We start from the raw sequence: 7,701 nt of genomic DNA on the forward strand, positions 1-7,701 counted from the left end.
CACGAGTAAATGACACCCATTTCTCAAGATATGACTCGCTTATCGCTGGTGTATAAGTGTAATGAAGGCATCAGCATTCACATGGGTTGCTAATGGTACTTCGTACTTGCTATTCTTAATGATTTTTACTCCTTAGTAGCTGATTCTATAAGTTATTATTATTATTATTATTATTATTATTATTATTATTATTATTATTATTATTATTATTATTATTATTATTATTATTATTATTATTTAATTTTTTGTCTATCACAATCCTCAAATTCGACTGTGATATTTATAGTGTGTGATTCCGGGTTGCATTCTGCCTCCTTAGGAGTCCAGGACTATTACTATTTTATTATTATTATTTTCTTTATTTTCTATCACATTCTTCCCATTCGACTGTGTGGTACTTATAGTGTGGGGTTCCGGGTTGCATCTTGCCTCCTCAGGAGTCCATCACTTTTTTTTACTATATGCGCTGTTTCTAGGAGCACACACTTCTGCATGAGTCCTGGAGCTACTTCAGCATCTAGTTTTTCCAGGTTCCTTTCGAGGGTAACTTGTGATCGTGCCTAGTATCCCTATTATTATGGATACAATTTCCACTGGCATATCCTATATTCTTCTTATTTCTATTTTCCCCTTTCTTTCTCTTCGACTCTGGTGTCTGTTCCATCAATGAGTGATAAATTCTTCTTGATTTTGTCAAGTAATTATTACTATTATAATCATCATTATTATCATTATAGTGGAGAAACCGACAGTTTGTAAATGTTCATATACTTAAAGATAGATATGTACAGATAGCTTTAGGGGTTCTGTTCCGTTGACCTTTTCGATCCGACACGTTGCAACACAGAACGTCAAACCTATATATAAATTTATATATATATATATATATATATATATATATATATATATATATATATATATATATATATATATATAGATCAAGCCCCGTTGACAGTTAGCCTGAAGCGTCTTCTACCTGGTGCATCGTTGTCCCCAGCGGTGAGTGCGTTCAACTCGTCATCAACAACATAGACGTCGTGGGCATCGGTTACTTTCAGTTGCCTGATCAGTAGATAGAGAACCAGTCCCATCCCCAGCTTCCTTGCCATAGGAAGAGTAGGGTAATGTGCAGCAATATATATAGTGGTTTATCTATGCAAGGAAATGAAACCTTTCACGCAGGAAGATAATGAACTCGCCAACAATCTTATTTCCAGGATTTATATATCAAAGGATTTAAGAATGAAGACCATTATTATATTAGTGTTGTTTCGTAAACCATATCTGAAGCTGTGGTTATCTCTCTCTCTCTCTCTCTCTCATCTCTCTCTCTTCTCTCTCTCTCTCTCTCTCTCTCTCTCTTCTCTCTCTCTCTCTATATATATATATATAATATATATATATATATATATATATATATATATATATATATATGTGTGTGTGTGTGTGTGTGTGTGTGTGTGTGTGTGTGTGTGTGTGTTTGCATTATGCAAAAGTTTGATGGGAAATTCCATCCTATAGCTTTTTATAGCAGGAAGTTCAGAACAAAGGGCAGCAACGAGAAGTCCATGGCCACCATAGATAAAGAAGCCTTTGCAATAGTGGTGAGCTTGGTTAAAATGTTACTGATGGGGAATAAAGCAGAAGTTCTTACAGACCACAAACCATTATTAGATCTTTTTAATAAACCCGATTTGTCGCATAAAAGAGCTCGATGGTTTCTAACTATCAGAGATTTTGATGCAAAGCTCAAATATATAGAGGGCAAATTTAACGTAGTTGCAGATGCCCTAAGTAGAAGTTTTCACGACACGGAAGGATTCCAAGTTGCGCAAGTCACTAGCGAGTCTATACAATGGGATATGGCTCTCATAGAGCAAAGGCAAGATGAAGACGAGATTCTGGCAGACACAAAAGCGTTTCTTAGAGGGGAATTAGTCAGGAAACGTTATAAGTTGCCTTATTCGGGTTTGGAGTTAGAAGGTAATCTGTTGGTTAGGAAAATTAAATATAAATTGAGAACCAGTGAAAGTAAAGGGGATACGTCACAGATCGTAATTCCGAAAGTCCTAATTACAGTGGTTTTGGATATAGTACATTGCAGGTTCGGTAGTCCGCACTTGGGAATAGAAAAAACGTATAATGAGGTTCGTGCTAAATACATTTGGAAAACATGGGGAAAGATATGGAAAATTTTGTGAAAAACTGTATTGTATGCAATGCATGCAAACCTGCATGGATAACTTCATGAAAATTAGGATCATATCCTATACCAAGTAGACCTTTTCAGAGAATACATATGGATATCCTGGGTAAGTTTTGTGAGTTTAGATATGCGAATAAGTACTTGTTAGTAATAATAGATGAACTTACAAGGATAGTAGAAATTTTCCCACTTAAGCATAAAATGGCTGAGGAAGTAGCTATAGCATTTTTCAATGGTAACATTTGCAGATACAGCTCACCTGAGGTTCTATTGACCGACAATGGCAGAGAATTTGTGAACAAAACTTTGGAATGTTTAGCGGAAGTCATGGGGATACAGAAAGTAACAATTACTCCATACAGACCTGGAGCTAATGGGTTGTGTGAACGAGCAAACAGGAAAGTGCTCGAGGCTCTCAGGAAGACTGTAGGTGGTAATGATAAGAATTGGGACAGATATATTGATGATGTTAGACATAGTATTAACACTATGGTTAGTTATTCCATTAAAATGTCTCCATTTGAAGCTTTGTTTGGTTCCCCAGCACGAGGCACATATGAACTGCTAACTATACCTCATCATGGGGAGGATACGACCGAATCATTGATATCTACAGCGAGAGAGAGACTTGCTTGTCTCACCCGTAATCTTAAAACCGCAACCAGAGAGATGGTAGAGAAAAGTATTAGTAAAACATCTAATCCCAAGATCAATGTCGGAGACAAGGAATTTTTAAAAATCAACATGAGAAACGAGCTGAACTACAAATTAGGCCCGAAATTTGAAGGTCCTTTTAGAGTCATTGAGGAAAAATTTGGAAACAGATTTGTAGTCTTAGAGGAAAAAACAGGTCGGTCGAAATTAAATATATCAAAATTGAAAGGAATTGGTTGTGGTGATTAATATAATGTTGCGCAATTGCATTTTTTTGTCTGGTTTTTGCAAATTGATGGTGAAATGTGTTTAATGTTTTTTTTGTCTCTTTCATTTCTTCTACTGTCTTTTTTCTTATCATGCGCAATCTGCGGTGTTTTTGCGTATGATTCAGAGGTCAATATTTTATGTGGAAAGTTGGTTTGAAAATATGGCGAATTTCTGATAAAGCTGAGAAACATGATGATAAACACGTGATAATTCCTGTGTGTATGGGGTTTTGGAGCTGAATTTTTGTGGGTTTTTTTATGGGGTGGCACATTTTTTGGGGCTCAGTTTTTTTTGTGGCTATAATCTTTGGCAGGGGTTTTTCTTGTGGTTATATTTTTTGGGGGGCCTGTGATCTGAGCTTTTACGAGCCGAGAGGTGGTTATTGGAGTTTTATGGGTTTCGGTGAAAAGGTTGTATTTTATTTCACCAGTGGTTATAATGGGTGGATTGCAGTATATAATGGGTGGTTTTCTGTGGTTTATATCCCGAATAAGTGGTTATATGCATTTATATACTTGGGGTAGTATCATGGGTGAGTTATGTTTTAAGGATATTTTTTTGGGTACCTTTGGTGATATCCTAAGGATAATTTGTGAAATGCGATTATATAGTCTTAGTATAGAATTTTTGGGGCTATTTGGAGAATAATGATTTCTGAGGTTGCAAGTCGACTAGACAAATCTATAGTGCGATTCGAGCACATGAGGTGTTCACAGGTGGATTTTTGCTGATAATGGTGTGATGAGTCCGGTTGCAGCTTTTTATCCTTTTGGAGTCGATTACTCGGAGATTTGCACTATTTTCGGAGATGTTGATTATGACATTCCATGAGGATGTGTGTAAGGGGTCGATTCCGGTCTATGAGATATGTTGCGGTAGCAAATTCCGTAATGATACATACTGCATTTATGGGGGAAAGCGTAGGATTATATAAATGTTTTTTCTCTGTGTACGTTTTGTAATGGGGAAAGTTCAATTACTATTGATTATTATTATTTTTTTCTTATCCTACGAGAGATGTTGTAATTGGGGTTAAGCTTTACTTAGCATTTCTACTTTAGACAGGAGATATAATTTATCGGGGTATATGAGTTAGGTAGAAGGGGTGTTCGGTATTATATTTGATGGAGGTTAATTATATAAACAGTAATTGGCCTTGCTGTTAGACATTACAGATTTTTTTTATAGTATATTTGTCAGATATAGGATTATTTGTGAGGATGCAGTGGGTAGAGATTTTATTTTGTTTAGTGAGGAATTTTTAATATTTGACTAGGAGATTGGGTACATTAATTAATGACAGATTTGTGTGGTAAAGCGAGACTTTAGTTATCTATGATCATGTTGACTTTTCAAATATGGACACAAGATGACTTTAAAGAATTCCCAACTTCACGTGATGATGGCGATGGAAACAGCTTGGCTCTACAATACCAGAGGTTGAGTCTACACACAGGTGGTGATGCTATGGATTGCCTTTGCAATGGATGAGATGTCGTCGGTGGATTGTCTCAGGATATGTTCTGGGATGAATCTGGAGTCTACAATCTCCTATGAGGCAGGTGCAAGTCGCACTTGCATGGAAGTCACAGGATATTCCCTTGACAACGAGGTGGTGACCACGTTTCCTTTAGTAGAAAACGTCGAAACTACAGTTTCGCGATGAGGGGGTGTTGGATACACTTACGAGAGTTGCAGACACCGAATAATGGCACGTGCTGTTTTGAGATGGTTTACGTGTTTAGCTGTCGTGTATACAACTCGTCAATGAAAGTGTTTATGAAACACTTACATGGAAACCATGTGGCGGTTCGAGTTCCACCTACAGTGGAGACTGTTACAAATTAAAACATTGTACATTAGTTACTGATGTGGTGTGCGACAGTAGTGCACAAAGGACATAGGTGGCCGAGCCGTACTAAAGATGAAAGTAAATGTCGGTGAATTGTGATGCATCAGCTTTCTTGGCTTAGAGACAGAGAAAGCCTAGGGCCAGCCTTCTTTGAAATGAAGGAATTAATGATTATGCATTGTGAGGACGGGGGCCTGTACAACCAGTTGCTATGGGATTTTAATGTGTGTCTGATAGGTACATGCGTTTTGTGCGTGTAATGATGGGTCTATAACTGCCTGCCACTTGGGGAGAAAAGACACACTCTCCTGAGAACAAGGATAAAGGACAGTTCGGAGGACACTAGGTGTTGAAAAAACCCATCGAAGGTAGGGCACATTTTAAGACTTTGGAAAAGTTGCCTTTGAAAAGAGAGAAGTGTGATGTGTATACATTTATTTAACATTAATTAATTAATTGTGTGTTGGGGAATATAATGGATATGTCTCTTTGTTTCAGATGGGTCCCATGTCATTATTCTAGAGAACGGGATTTTCTAAACACTTGACTATTAAAAATGTAGTGATTTACAATTTGGGAGTTTGGGGGGGATTACTTAGTCTAATTCAGGAGAGTAGAATGACAATGTTTACAGTGTTTTTGTGGGTCAAACTTAGTTCTTAATGTGGCATCTTTTAGTCACTTTGTTCCATATTTATGTTTCATCTAGTTTGGGGAAATAAATAGCATATTTTTGTATTTACAAGGATTCATTAGCCTAGCTTGATATCGCTTTTCAGAGGGAGACAGCCAGCTATTGAAAAGTAAGAGTTGCCACTTATTTAGTTTTGATTAACCAGTGCCTTCTGAATATATTATATATATATATATATATATAGATATATATATATATATATATATATATATATATATATATATATATATAGATAGATAGATAGATAGATATATATAGATATATATAGATATATATATATATATATATATATATATATATATATTATATATATATATATAGTATATATATATATATATATATATATATATAGATATATATATGAGTATATCTAAAAAGGGCAGTTTATTATTGTTACTTTTCTCTAAAGTGAACTGGATATTGTTATCAAACAATAATAAACTGCCCTTTTTAGATACTCATAGAAAAGAAAAGAAACAGGATATGAATTCAGCACATATAGAAAGCCCACACATACAAACTCATATATTCATTTCTTCTCTTTTCATAGTCATGATATAAAAATAGGGGTTCTAACAGGTTTATTTCTTTTTAGGGCAATGAGAACGTGTGACCCTTGCAAGATAGAGCAAGAAATAAATTACATCGATAAAAGCTTCGATGCATTAGCATACCCGGAATGGTTCAGAAAAAGGGCACTCAACAAAGCTAGAAAAATATTTTACAGAGCGAATGTAGAGAGTACATGGAATAAAGAAAACAAGAAAATAGTTGCCCTCCCTTTTATGCCTAAAATGAAACAAATCACTTCAAAATGAAAGAAAGTCAATATAAATTTGTATATACATTGATAATACCTTAAAAAACAAAGTATGTAAAAATAAATTGGAAGGAGAAGACAGTAATACAGAGGATGTAGCGGGGGTATACATAATCAATTGCAATAATTGTGGAGACAGATATGTGGGGGAATCAGGTAGGGGAATAAGGACTAGAGTCCAAGAACATAGAAGGGCAGTACAGCTTAACTCTCAGGGGAGTGCTATAGCTAGACATTGTTGGGAAAATGACCATAGGATGGATTTCAAAAACAGTAGGCTTATATACAAAAGCAACAAAATTAGTCACAGGAGGGTAGTAGAAGGTGCGCTTATCAGAGAGATCAAAGTAATTGAAGGAAACAAAGGTTTTACCTCAGAAGATCCCATAAGCCGAGCTTTGATATTAAAAGAAGCTAAGATTGACCCTGCTGACCTGGAGATTAGGTTTCCTGCCCAACAGACTTTCGGTGACCACACCCTTACCACAAGGGTGAATCCCATGACCATCAGCTCAGGATATCAGAGCGACAAGAGGGGATGGATTGGCAACTCTCAAGAAAACCAGAACAGCCATCGCATAAACGACAGCACAACGAGAAGAAGTTCCAGAAGACTGCTGGGCCTTGACCCAGGCTAACATCCCAAACATCTCTTGAGAATGGGCCACAGAAGGGCCTGAAAGTACTCGAGTGTGGAGTAAAACTAATGTAAATACTTAGAAGTAAACAAGTTACAAATTGAAATTGTGGGTTTCTTTTTCAATCTTCAGAAGAAAACTGAAAGAAGTTTTTGTTTGGTTCATCTTACAAGATATCAAACAAGCCACCCTTTGGCTAAAGTAAAGGTAACACTTACCCATTCCCAACCGGAATATCACTCACTGATAAATAAAAACACTTTGGCATCTGCCATCATGGCTTCGCCTTCCTCCCCGAATGTCTGTGCAAGTCTTCCCATAAACTTGGCATTATGAATAGAAGAGGCGCACACGCACATACGAACCACACAGTTCGCTAGCGCCTCGCGGTTCTAGCTGCATCTAGTTTCACAAAGGCACTTTGGGAAGAGTTCATAAACTGTCGTACATTGACTCGACGAACTAAGCATTTTTATCTCACGCCATCCCCTAGAAACTCATTGATCAGCTACCCTCAGGTCGTTACTCTGCCCTGTCCTCCACATTCCACAGGTTACAGAGAATGCA

General features: G+C 36.7%; 1 long non-coding RNA gene across 1 annotated transcript in view; it reads right to left on the reverse strand.

Annotated features, from left to right (window-relative positions):
- LOC135221567 (uncharacterized) overlaps positions 1-7,666 on the reverse strand; it is a 317,490-nt gene extending 309,824 nt beyond the window's left edge. The window contains exon 1 of the long non-coding RNA XR_010316037.1: positions 7,353-7,666. This is a non-coding gene — a long non-coding RNA (uncharacterized LOC135221567). The remainder of the gene's footprint in view (positions 1-7,352) is intronic.
- Positions 7,667-7,701: the final 35 nt, after the last annotated feature.

This window comes from Macrobrachium nipponense, chromosome 2 (genome assembly GCF_015104395.2).
Source record: "Macrobrachium nipponense isolate FS-2020 chromosome 2, ASM1510439v2, whole genome shotgun sequence".
NCBI classification, from domain to species: domain Eukaryota; kingdom Metazoa; phylum Arthropoda; class Malacostraca; order Decapoda; family Palaemonidae; genus Macrobrachium; species Macrobrachium nipponense.